At 40.7% G+C, this 13,493-nt stretch overlaps 1 long non-coding RNA gene across 5 annotated transcripts; it reads left to right on the top strand.

The window, feature by feature from the left end:
* The first annotated feature begins 8,234 nt into the window (after positions 1-8,234).
* LOC118488033 lies at positions 8,235-11,388 on the top strand. Of its 5 annotated transcripts, XR_004883325.1 has the most exons (8): positions 8,236-8,525; positions 9,365-9,450; positions 9,526-9,649; positions 9,869-10,001; positions 10,199-10,346; positions 10,438-10,510; positions 10,600-10,764; positions 11,055-11,388. It is a non-coding gene; the product is annotated as an uncharacterized LOC118488033 (long non-coding RNA). The 5 variants fall into 5 exon arrangements; XR_004883329.1 differs by lacking the exon at positions 11,055-11,388 and having other exon boundaries at positions 8,235-8,525; positions 9,869-10,026; positions 10,234-10,346; positions 10,600-10,994; XR_004883326.1 differs by lacking the exon at positions 11,055-11,388 and having other exon boundaries at positions 8,235-8,525; positions 9,869-10,026; positions 10,600-10,993.
* The last annotated feature ends 2,105 nt before the right edge of the window (positions 11,389-13,493 follow it).

Raw genomic sequence — 13,493 nt, 5'->3', positions numbered from 1 at the left:
GGGAGCCTGGGAGGGCAGATGTTGATGTGATTAGAAGAAGGAATGAATTCGATACCACCCGGAGTGTAAAAGCCAGGATCCTGGGCTCCCCAGACTGCATGAAAGCTCCCATCCTCATGCCACACTTGGAGGAAAATGAAGTGCAACGACTTCCCCTTAACATCTCAGCCATAATAGCTGGCCACAAAGTGTCTCGAATACACGTAGACGGAGGGTCCGGTGTCGAAGTAATATACGAGCATTGTTTTGTCAGATTTGACAGAGATGTAAGAGATCGGCTCGAAGAAGATTCCATCCCCTTAGTGGGATTCAACAACAGTGTATCACACCCTCTGGGAAAAATCAGGCTTCCATTCACAGTTGGGGTAGGGGATCGAGTTCGAACGATAAACCTGACTTTCACAGTGGTCAGGGCACCCTCAAAGTATAATGCAATCTTAGGGAGACCCGGAATCGGGGACCTACAAGCACAGGCATCCACCCCTCACGGAGCTTTAGTGTTTCAAACACCGAAGGGTTTAGCCTGGGTAAAGTTTGCTTATGAAGTGATTTCCTCCGTATCCGAAGGAGAAGCATCCGAGAAGCCCCGGAAAGATGGAGTAGAGGAGTGGGTCCTTTGCGATAGGTTCCTAGAACAAACGATCAAACTAGGAAATCACTTAAGTTACAAATGCAAGAGTGCCCTGAAGGAACTGCTTCTCCTCAACATAGATGTGTTTGCATTCCAACACGGAGACATGACAGGAATCCCCCGGAGCCTAACCGAACACCGGCTCAACACCTACACATGGGCGAAACCGGTAAGACAGAAAAAGCGAAGCATGGGGCCCAACAAAAGAAGAGCTGCTTGTGAGGAAACCAGAAAACTGCTCAGGGCAGGGATAGTCAGAGAAGTAAGGTATCCGTCCTGGATCGCCAATCCGGTCATGGTTCAAAAGAAAGACGGGGGATGGAGGATGTGCATCGACTTCTAGGATTTAAACAAAGCATGTCCTAAGAACTGTTACCCCCTCCTAGAAATAGACGTCCAGGTAGACTCTTTGTCTCAATACCCCCTAAAATGCTTCCTGGATGCCTACAAGGGATACCATCAGATCCAGATGTCAATAGAGGACGAAGAGAAAACCGCCTTCATGACAGACGTGGGGACATTCTGCTATACCAAGATGCCCTTCGGTCTTAAAAATGCTGGGGCCACATATCAGAGATTCATGAACACCCTGTTCAGGGAACAACGGGGAACGAACTTGGAAGTATACGTTGATGACATTGTTATCAAAAGCTTGACAGAGATGGCCATGATAGATGACATAGCTGAGACTCTTAACACTATACAAGACGTGAATATGAAGTTAAACCCCGGAAAGTGCTGTTTTGGGGTGGAGGAAGGGAGTTTCTTGGGGTTAGTGGTCACTAAAGGAGGAATCAAAGCTAACCTGGAGAAAACTCAAGCTGTGGCTGAGATGCGATCCCCCAGGTCCCTAAAAGACATTCAACAACTGAACGGGAGATTAATAGCATTAAACCGTTTCTTGTCAAAGGTGGCCGACAGGACCCTCCCCTTCATGAAGGTGTTGAAGGACTGCCTCCAACGAACAAATTCAAATGGACCCCAGAAGCGGAGGCTGCCTTCCAAGAAATGAAAACTTACATCTGCAAGCTCCCAACATTGGCCACCCCAGTGCCCGGGGAACTCCTGCTCCTATACTTGTCCGCCTCGAAAACGACCATAAGTGCAGTTATGATGGTAGAACGGGAAGGGAAGCAGATCCCCATATATTTCATCAGCAGAACGCTTAAAAGCCCCGAGGAACGCTACATGCCCCTGGAGAAGCTGGCATTAGCCCTTGTTTTCGCATCCCGGAGACTCAGGAGGTACTTCCAAGGGCATAAGATTGTCCTGATGACTGATCAACCTCTCCAAAAGGTACTCAGGAGGCCGGAGCTATCAGGACGGTTGGCTAAATGGGCTATGGAGCTGGGGGAACACTCTCTGGAATTTAAACCCAGGACGGCCATGAAGGGGCAGATACTGGCCGACTTTTTAGCAGAGGTCCCTGAGGATGAAGAGAGGGAACTTTTAATATGGGAAGCCTTGGAGAAAGAAGAAAAAGAAAAGGAGGACGAGGCTGTGTGGAAGTTACTCACCGACGGGGCCTCTTGTGAAGAAGGGAGCGGGGCAGGCATCACACTGATAAGCCCCGAAGGGATTGAGCTGACATACGCAATAAGACTGGACTTCGAGAACACCAACAACACTGCAGAGTATGAGGCCCTCTTGGCAGGAATGATGCTGGCACAAAAAATGAAAGCAAGGCATGTGGAGGCTAGCACTGATTCACAACTGGTAGTAAAACAGTACCAAGGAGAGTACGAAGCCAAAGACAACATCATGGCTCAGTACGTGGCGAAAGTAAAGGAAACAGCGAAGGCATTCAAAACTTTCAAATTAGAATACATCCCCCGAGGAAGGAACAGAAAATCTGATGCCCTCAGTAAATTGGCCTCGGTGGTGTTCGACCACCTGGCAAGAGAAGTCAAAGTGGAAGTCCTGACCTCCCCTTCCCTCAACACGAAGGAGGTAACCGCAATAGAGAATGCACAGGAAACATGGATGACACCGGTAATAAAGTTCCTCAGGGACGGAACATTGCCCGAGGGAGACTGGGCAGCCAGAAAGGTAAGGGTCAAGGCCCTGCAGTATGAGTTGATTGATGGGGAGTTGTACCGAAGGTCATACCTAGGTCCATCCCTGAAATGTGTTGATATGGAGGAAGCTGAGTATGTGATCAAGGAAATGCATGAGGGGATTTGTGGAATGCATTCGGGGCCAAGGACGATAGTAACAAAGGCGATGAACGCGGGGTTCTATTGGCCACGAATGTATGAAACGGCATCTGAGGAGATTAAGAGATGTGATAATTGCCAGGTACATGCACCAATGACCCACCGACACAAACACCCCATGATACCAGTCTCAACGTCATGGCCCTTCCAAAAGTGGGCCATCGACATAATCGGGCCATTCCCGGAAGGTCCAGGAGGGGTCAAGTATGTGGTAGTGGCCATCGATTATTTCACCAAGTGGATCGAGGCGAAGCCCTTGGCAAAAATAACTGGGGAACAGATGAGGCGGTTTGTGTTAGACAACATCATATGCAGATACGGGGTCTCAAAAGAGCTGGTGAGTGATAATGGCGTCCAATTTACTGGAAGACCTTTTAAGCCATGGTGTGAGCAGATGCACATTCAACAAGTGTTCACCTCCGTCACCCACGCCCAAAGTAATGGATTGGTAGAGAGAACTAACCAAAGTGTCATCAAGGGAATGAAGGGAAGACTCGGGAGAAAACAAAAAGGATGGTTGGAAGAACTGCCATTCGTGTTATGGGCATACAGGACCACTCCTAAAGGCTGCAATGGAGAGACTCCTTTCAGCCTAACCTACGGGACAAAAGTTGTCATCCCAGCTGAGATAGGATCCCCAACTGCCCGAATGAGGCTCCGGGAGGAGGAAAATGAGCAAGACCTCAGGATGAACTTGAATCTCTTGGAAGAAAGAAGAGAAATAGCAGCAGTCAGGGAGGCCAAATATAAGAGGCAGCTGGAAAGCTATTACAACGCCAGGATGAAAAAGCTTAACCTCGTCCCCGGGGACCTAGTCCTAAGAGCAAATGAAGCCAGCCTGCAGGAAAGCACCGGAAAGCTAGGCCCCAACTGGGAGGGGCCTTACCGAGTCGTATGGGCAAACGGCAAAAGGAGTTGCAAATTGGAAACACTCGAAGGCAAGGGGGTCCCCAGGACCTGGAATCTCATGCAGCTTAGGAAATATTATATGTGAGGGCTCTGCCCCCAGGGAAAATGGCCAAGAGCCACTTTTGTAACATTTAACTACTAATCTGGGGTTTCCCCAAGGACAGATCTTTTGTAACAATTTACACTGCGAAGTATAATCCCAAAGAAGTGAATGAAAAACGGACAGTCAACGTGTCCTCTTTTGACAAAATAACGGGTATTATACCTAGGCAGACGTGCCTAGAAACACCATGAAACCTACTTAACAGGCAAACACACGTGTATAAGGCATCTCAAGCATGCCAAAAGCCCGACCGTGGGGCAAATAAGGGTCTAGCTAACCCAAGGAAAACGGACAAAAAAAAAAAGCAAATCGAAAACATAATCTTACATTATAAACTTGTCCAGTGATTGGCCTCGAACAGACAATCCATGTTTACTAAACAAACAACAGACACAATGTATCCTTGTAAGCTAAACTACAAAAGGAAATCATGCTTTATTCATTTACAAAACAAATGTACAAAGAAAAGCCTCAAAAAACTTTGGCCAAAATACAAAACAACGAAGCACAACAAGTTCAACCAAAAAAAACCAAAGCTCAACTTCTTGTAAAATGATCCAAAGGTCCCCAGGAAAAACATCGTCTTGATCCTAAGCAAAAGCCCCTGCAAAAGCAATAAACACAACAAAAAGCATGCAAACAACAGGGCAACAACACAAGAAGCATAAACTACATGATTAGCCACCAGGGAGGGCCCCCACACAAAGGCCCCCAAACACCAAAAGTTTAAAAGTATCCTAAGGCAAGTAGTTAAGTTACAACCATATCGAAGAAAAATAAATGTTCAGAAATCATTCGGGGGCACCCCCAGATAAGGATGGCGGAGAGGAAGGACCAGCAGAGGAAAACAGGGCTTTTAACTCGTCAATCGATATTAAGGGATGCTCCAGGATCTTCTTCAGGATGGCAGGGGTCTTGCTTCCAAACTCCTCATCCAACTTGGACAACTTCTTCTTAGCTTTGGAGTTGTACAGCGGAGTCTCTTTCCTGCCTAGACCCTGAGCAGAGTAAGCATAACCATCCTTCAGACCGGCCTGGTAGCCAACATCCCGGTAAGCCCTGTATATCTCCTCTAAACCACTCTTAAAATCCTCTGACTGAGCAACAGCAGCAAGGAAAGCTCCGAACCTTCAGTGATTAGCCAATGCTTCTCCTTTGCTAACCGCTGATTGTCATCAGAGGTTACCCCGTAGTCCACATACATGGTGTTAAGTTGCTCCTGGGAAACAGAGCCAACCTCCTTCAGATACTTCAACTCAGCAGCCAATTCTTCTTTCTCTCCCACCAGCACCGCCATATCCTGTTCCCAGGCCCGCTCCCTCTTCTCCAGCATGGTTCCAGCCCCCTGAACAATAAGATCAGTGTACAATCATAATAAAAAAAGAAGGGGGGGGGAGGAGGAAGGATTGTACACCTTCTCCTCCTGCTACTTCCTCTCAGCTTCAACCACCCGGCACCTAAGTCCGGCAGCAACAGATTGGGAAGCCTTAAGCTCAGCCTTGAGCCCTTCATTTGCCCTCCTCAGATCATCAATCCTCTGCAACATACCAGCACCCCTAAAGAAGCTCTCACAAAGGGACATGTTGTATTGATCCTCGAAAAGGTCGTCTCTCAGAGCCGAATTCACGAATTTATGTGAAGGAGGAACAACATGGTTCAAGAAGTCCCTAGCAGCTTCAGGAGTCCCTATCACCGAGGAACTAGTCACCTTCCATTTGGGGACATAGGTAAGTGGGATAGCATCGACAAACAGATGAGCAAGAGGGGACCGATGAACAGGACCCTCAAGAAGAGTGGGTTTACTAGTCCCAGTAGCATGAGTAGGCGAAAGCTCAAAAGCTGAGGAAAAACGGGCTATGTCCACCTCAGAGGCCTTATCCCGAACACGGGAAGAAGAGGGACCAGTAGGAATCTCTATGGGATCCTGAGAACTCCCCTGCAAAGTAAGAAAAAGGATATCAAAGACGAGATAAGGAAAAAAATGGAACGAAAGGAAGAAAAAACCCACCAGCAAAGGTGCACTCACAAGACTTGAAGACCTCAGGTGTTTAGACAAAGAGCCTTTAACCCCAGCAGGAGGAAGATCAGAGATAGCCTTCGACGAAGGTGGAAGCTTCTGACCACTGGCATTTCGAAGTCTTTGTCGGATGTTACGAGGAGCAGGGGCTGGCTGAGGACTTGCAGATTTTCTCTTACGAACCAAGCGAATTTCCAGATTTTCATCATCACTTCGATTAGAATGTTGAACAGGGGGAAGGTCGGGGGAACTTTCCTCCTCATTAGAAGGATTTCCCTCATCGCCACCCACGGCGGTAGAACCCCCAGCCTGGGCAGATCCCCCGGCAACTGACACTACCCCACTCCGGCTCAGACCCGGAACAACTTCACCATCAATCACAAACTGCACATCCTTGGAATCTCCCTGAAGTAACCTCCACAAAGTCAACTCTTCAAAAGAAAGGCACTAAAGATGACTACGCAGATACAAAGAGAGAAAAACAAACGAATGCAGATCTGAGACGGAAATATACCTTTTTTACTAAAGAAAGCCTTGGGTCGAACAGGATAGGAGGGGCTCAACCCCTCCATGGCCAAAATACCTTCGGAAAAAGTGAAAGCCCTGGTAGGATGCTCATGCATACGTTTCCACTGAACGGTCTCATTCGCCGATAAGGTAGGAACAGCATCTTCGATAGAGGTATCAACATCCCTAGGCAAAGGGGATTCTGATATCATAGCAGCAGAGACGAAAATGAACTTGCTTTTCCAATCCTTCGGATAAGTGGAAGTCGGCCTGAAGGAATAACAAGGTTTTGACACATTGTTCTGTCTCTTGGCAAAGGTAAACCAGTCTCCGTCAGAGATCAACTTGTAAAACATGCAGAATAAAGGAATGGAAGGTTCACCGGAAATAGCTGCACAGGACAGTTTGAAATGAACCACTCTCATCCACCCCAAGGGATGTAACTGGGAAAAGTGTACCCCAAAATGACGAAGCAAATCGATTTTAAAAGAAGAAAGAGGATATCGAACCCCGCAAGAAGAAAAAGCCAATATATAAAGGGGGATCACATCCGGCGTGAACACCGCCGGATCGTTAGGACCCGGCAAAGACGGAGAAAACTGTTCAGAGATGTTGTACGTTTCAACAAAGGATTTCAGATCCTTTGCTGTTAAAACTGACCTTATCGTCGAACGGCCGGAGCGACTCATAACTAAAGGAAGAATGATGATCGAGGGGAATTGTTACGGAGAAGAAAGGAAACCAGAAAGTTTGAATAAGAAAATCTGAAAGGGTACAGGGTATTTAAAGGGGGATAACTGACATGCAGGTAACCGTCCCATCACCAGACTCATCAAAATTCAAAAAAAAAAAAGGGCACGTGCCGCTGAGGGGTTAACTCCCACTATAGGTATCCGGCGGTATAATGGCTAGTGGGGACGGTTAATTATAACTGACCAGGAGTGGTCCCACGAGAAGGAAAAACACCTCTGAACGGTTATGATTCAGCCCCGGATCATGAGCCTCGGGTCTCAGAACCAGGGACTAAAGATGACTTGACAACGGGCCAATGGGAAGCCCCATTTACCCGCTTTGGGCTATCATCACGCAAGCCCAACAGGAAAAGTCCAACAATAGTCTGCCTTGCCCACTAAGGTTACCGTTATGAGCGCGAAAAAGGACCAGAAAAGACAGGCAACATTTAATGCTCGATTAACAGAGGATCTTTTGTTGGAACTGTACCCCTTCGCCGTAAACATTAAATGAGACTATGATCTCACCGTTGGGGGTCAGACACGTGTCTGAGCCCCCCAAGGACCATCAGAACCCATTAGATTATCTCGTAAAAATATCTCACGTGAAGATTAAGGCTTGGTGGTTATATAAGGGTGCAAAAGGGATGATCAAGCAGGATCCAGGTATCTCATTTACTACCCTCACATTTACTACCCTCACATTTACTACTCTCACACTAAATTCCGACCATCATTCCCACATATTTATTACAAGTATCACATTTATTAGATTCACACCTTAGAGGAAACATCCCGGTGATCATACTCATCGGGGTAAGCTCCTCAATTCTTCCGGCAAGTTTACTTACTCTCACGCCGAAGCTTGGTCACGGATCTCCCCTCCGGGGCCCTCCGTGACGAGGCTAACGGTTTGTTCTTTTGTAGTAGCGAAGATAAAGACTCTTGACGTCAACGAAGATCCATCTAACGTCATCCGGGAGTTGGGTGTTCGACAGTTATATATATTTATTTTTAATTAATAATTAATAATCTATTATGTATATTAAAACAATACATTTTGGTGCCACTTGGCATAATTTTAATCCACTAATTGCCACCTGGCAGGTTAATACTCCTCTCAATATTGATTTGAGCGGCAATCACCAATTCCCTTTCTCTTTCCGTCTTCTCAAAATCAAAAACCCTAAATCTCAGCCGTCATCCACATTCTCACTTATTTCCATTTTCCTTTCATCCGCCATTCACAACCCTAATAATCATCTACAACATCTGTGGTGATTTCATCCTATAATCTGATTCAGATCCTATCAAAATTGTTTCCTTTCACAGATACTTAATCTAGAGGAGGCGATTGTCATGGAAGTGATTATTCAAAACCCTAAATCGTAACAAGATGAACTGCATCCAGGTTTGTTTAGTCTTATGTACATCAATTTTTGCTCCTTTTAATCTTACAATCCTACGTTTCTACCTAGCTTTGTCTATTGATATTCATTTGTGCACTAGAAACCCTAAACCCATCAATTGTTTGTACGTATTTGTGAATTTCTATTTTGATATTTTTAACCAATTGTGGTTGATTCCCTAATACAACAATCTGATGTTATGATTTTGAACAATTCATTTTCAATCTCATCCATGTATCTTTATCTCAATAGTTGAATCTCTTTTTACTCTTTATGAATTGAATCTGTTTTTTTTTTTTTATTATTTTGGAGTAGATTGTGTTCTCATTGTTTTACATGTGCTTATAAGGTGCTCGATCAAATGCCTACAGTTTCATCTAATATTATAATGTTACTTTCTTTGTACAAACGTTGTTGTTCCAACCTTTAGCATATGTTTTTACAAATTTAATTTCTTTGTATATTTATACATATTGTCGCAACTTAGGGAGGATCCATAAAGCATGTAGCCAGAACAATTAATTGTAGTGTTTGATTATGTCCGAATTTTATATTACCATTTTGGATCTTTGGACGTAGCAGGTGCAGAGTATGCAAGATATTATGAAACAGAATATAGAAATTTTTGTTATATTTTAATCAATTGTACCAATACAATGTGATACTTTAAAGAAGCGTCAATGGTAAAAAAATAGGCTTACATTGAATGTTGATTAACTATTGCACGTTTATTGCATCTTCAATTTTGTTTTTGGTTTGTTATGATTATATTTGTTTTTGGTTTATGGTTATGGTACTTTTTTGCCGATTTGATGATGGCTTAATTTATGGGTTTTTTTAGTGTCAATCTACACTATTAAGAAGAAGGATGAGACCGAGAGGGTTGTCAAGGCCACCTTTATATATAGAAGAAGATTTAATGTCAAGGTAGTCGCTTTTGGTTGCTTTGTTTTGGTGTTTTCTATGAAAAATAGTTATTTATCAAAACTTTTGGCTAAATAGTTATGGAGTACTAATTAGGAGAAAGGCAACCATTGTACGACTTGAGACTCTTATTTGGCTCCAACTCAGTGGTACACATGGATGATATCTTGCATTCCCTTCCTCTTCGGCTTTGAGAAGAAAGGTTGCGATGCCTCTTCTACCATGCAAGATTGAGAGTTTATGCACAGATACGAAATCATATTATTATTATTTTTTTGCATAGTTTTATTTCATGATTTTAAAGTTTGGTTTTATTCTCTATAATTGTTTTCACTAATTGAAAAAAATCATAATGGAACAATGGTTTCATTCGTATACAAATGCTAATTTAGGATTTTTTTTTTTTTTTGTTTTGTTGAAGAGGTAATTCTTCGACGAGGAAATGACAGTTGTAAAAGAATAACACTGACTGTTTCATATAATAAGAAACGAAGCAAGAGAAAAAGAGTAACTATCTTTGTTGGGAACCAGTTCCTACATGAAGCTCAAGAAAGGTAGGGTTTGTGCTTTGAATTGAAGGTATGATCTATGGTAGTTAGTGATAGTGATGCATTCTTTTACATTTAATTTATGCATATATTCTTTGAATGTTTTAAAGGTTTCCAGGTGTGATATATTTGCTACTTTTGTGGCTCTGATGCACCTAAATCGATAATTCTAATTTTGATTCCTAAGTTTGACATTTTTTTAGGTTATATGGATCTTATTTGATTCACATCAATGTAGAAAAAAAGGCCCATGCTGCTTCAGCCGTGCTAAATTACAGCAAGAACTGCAACCCTGATATCTTCACCCTTTACTTGGATGGAATAATGAGCAAGTTACTTGTATTATTACAGGTATGTTGCAATTTATATGAGCAAAATATGACCTTAAGTTTCCTTTATAATTAATTATTGATTTATTTATTTATTTTTTTTTTGTGTGTAGAATCTAGAATGGTAAGCAAATGGTATAAGAAGGGGTCTTGACTGCTCTAGCATCCGTTGCTGACTCATCACAGGTAACTTACACATCATCACTTTTAGTTTCTAGAATTAGAGCTTTACAAGTTTACGTTTAATGTCTCACTTATACTTTGTGCATCAATAGGAACACTTACAAAAGTACTATGATGGAGTTATGCCTTATTTAAAAGCTATATTAGTTAATGCAAATGATAAAGCTAATTGTATGCTTAGAGCGAAAGCCATGGAATGCATTAGTTTGGTTGGAATGGCTGTTGGGAAGGAAAAATTCAGAGACGATGCTAAGCAGGTATGTTTCTAGAAAAAATGATGATCTATATGGGCTTCAATGCGGTAGATATTATATGTTTGTGTTAAACCACCCGCGAAACTCGCGGGATCTTAGGCTAGTTAGTTATAATAAAAGTATAATGATCAAAATGCTCCTGAAGAAAAGGACAAAACAATCAGTTTTCAACAGTCAAAAAATAGAGGGTTTTGGGATTTTGGACTAAAATGGCAATAAAAGTGAAACCACATGGACCCAGATTTAAAAAGTTTGAGATTTGGACTAAAATGGCAAAAGTGCCCAAACCACAGGGACCAAAATGGCAGGTTGACCCGTGGGACAAGATCGAGAGAGGACGAAGAATGTAATGAGAGGTATATATGTACCGTGTTTAGAGGTTTTCAAAACGTCCGTTTGCCGCCTTGAGTTGGCTACTTATAGTTCGATAAGCTACTAGGGAGAATATATCTAGGACATCCGTCTAGACTATATATGGTCATTATGGGAACTCTAAGGCAAGGTTTTGAAGATTGTTTTCTCTCAAAGTCTATTTTCTAGTAGCGATATATTGCACTCTATTAACGAATAAGTGTTGATATATTTAAAGTATCGCTGAAATAGCATTAATATGACAAAATTGAGTAATTTGAATGAAAAAAACCCACTTAACTACACTCTAAAAGAAGTCACACGAACTAAGGGACAAATTGAAAGTATACTTTAAACCCTAACCAAATCATATACAGTTTGTGTAACGTGTAACTTTTATGTTTAACCCTATCAAATTAATATTACTATATTGAACATTATTTTTCCCTCAAAAGTTATCAATAGGCAAGTAGGGTAGGGTTCATGAGTGAACAATGATTTATTTGTGAACAAAATGAACTTATCCTGACCATTGATTTTGTAGATCTAGATTTTTTCTTTAATGGCAAGATTGTAATTATCTTTTGTAACTTACATGTATTTTAATAGACACAAGGGTATAATTGTATATTTCTATCTTCATTTAATTAATTAATTTTTCTCTCTCCTGATTTCTCTTTCCAATTAAAAGAATATTTAATTACATTTTCTATATTTTTTTCCTCTCACATATTACCTAACTTATTATTTCATAATTTAAAAAAAATACAAACATTATATATATTGTTCCATCTAGAACACAATTAAAAATATTTCATTACATTCTTTATACATATATGTATTAGATCAATGTTTGATGAAAAAATGTATAGTGGAAACAATATGTAGTAATACACAAGTGTATAAGTCTGATATATATCGACATGTATACACTATGTATTGAATAATACACAGGTGTATACGTCTGGTATATACCGACCATATACACATATGTACTTGAATAATAAACAAGTGTATAAATCAGGTTTATACCGACCCGTGGAAACAAGATGTAATAATACACAAGTGTATAAGTCTTGTATATACTAACCTCTATACACATATGTTAAAAATCATAATTTAATTAGGTTTAATATTTAATTTTAAAAGGAACATAACAGTTTATTTAAAAAAACATTAGCTCTTCAATTTCTTATAATTAAAATAATAGAGAAATAATTAAAAATGAGAGAGAGAGAGAGAGAGGGGGAGTTAAGAGAGGAGAAAATTAAGGGATTTTAATTAAAAGTACTTGGCTAATGTCAATCTTACCCTTTTAATTTAAAAAATGATCAACGGTCAAGATTAGTTCACTTAGTTCACTCTCAAGAAGTTGTTCACTCATGATCCTAACCCTAGGCAAGTATTTAGTATCAGGCATAAACCAAGATAACTGGAGCTTAAGTTTTATAGGGTAAAGTTCTTGTACAAATAATCTTAACATACTAAACATACAAATTGAAGGAAAACTCAAAAAGACAAGGTGGCATTTTTATAATTATCAATAACTATCAAAGTTACTCTACAAATATACCTAAAAAAAACTAACCACTCTCCCCACCCGCAAAAAAAACCTAAACCCCCCACCCCCCCCCAAAACCTAAAAAAAACCTACCCCACCCCCCAAAAACCTAAAAAAACCTAACCCCCCCCCCACCACCACCCCCAAAAACCTAAAAAAAACCTAACCCCACCCCCAAAAACCTAAAAAAAACCTAACCCCCCCCCCCTACCCCCCTCCCCCCACCCAAGCTAAAATGCTAAAAACTAAACCCCCCAAAAAACCTAAAAAAATCTAAAAAAATAAAAAAAAACACAAATTATTTTATTTTATTTTTTTAACATTTTTTATTAAAAAATCGCTACTTTTAGTAGCAGCCAAAAAAAAAAACTTTTTTTTTTTTGCTAACGAAATGTAGCGATTTTTTAATAAAAAATGTTAAAAAAAAATTTGTGTTTTTTTAGGTATTTTTTGTTGTAACTTTGATAGTTGGTGGTAATTACAAAAATGACACCTTGTCTTTTTTGGTTTTCCTTCAATTTGTATGTTTAGTATGTTAAGATTATTTGTATTTGATCTTTTGCCTAGTTTTATAAATCCAACATGAAATTTATTAATCCAACATGAAAAACATTATTTATGGAGGAGTTGGCTTAATGATTTATATTGATACTAAACAAATCTAATCTAATCTAATCTAATCTAACTACTATAATAAAAGAAACCAACTTTTGGACACATGTCATTCATTGAAGGTATCCTCAAATTTACATTTATCTAAATAAATAAATAATAAATTAATATTAAATCTTATCATACTTTAATAAAATATTATTCTCAA

Source organism: Helianthus annuus, chromosome 16, assembly GCF_002127325.2.
Source record: "Helianthus annuus cultivar XRQ/B chromosome 16, HanXRQr2.0-SUNRISE, whole genome shotgun sequence".
Taxonomy (NCBI): Eukaryota; Viridiplantae; Streptophyta; class Magnoliopsida; order Asterales; family Asteraceae; genus Helianthus; species Helianthus annuus.
Note: the sequence above shows the minus strand (reverse complement) of the source record. Positions and strands in the feature narration are given on the sequence as shown.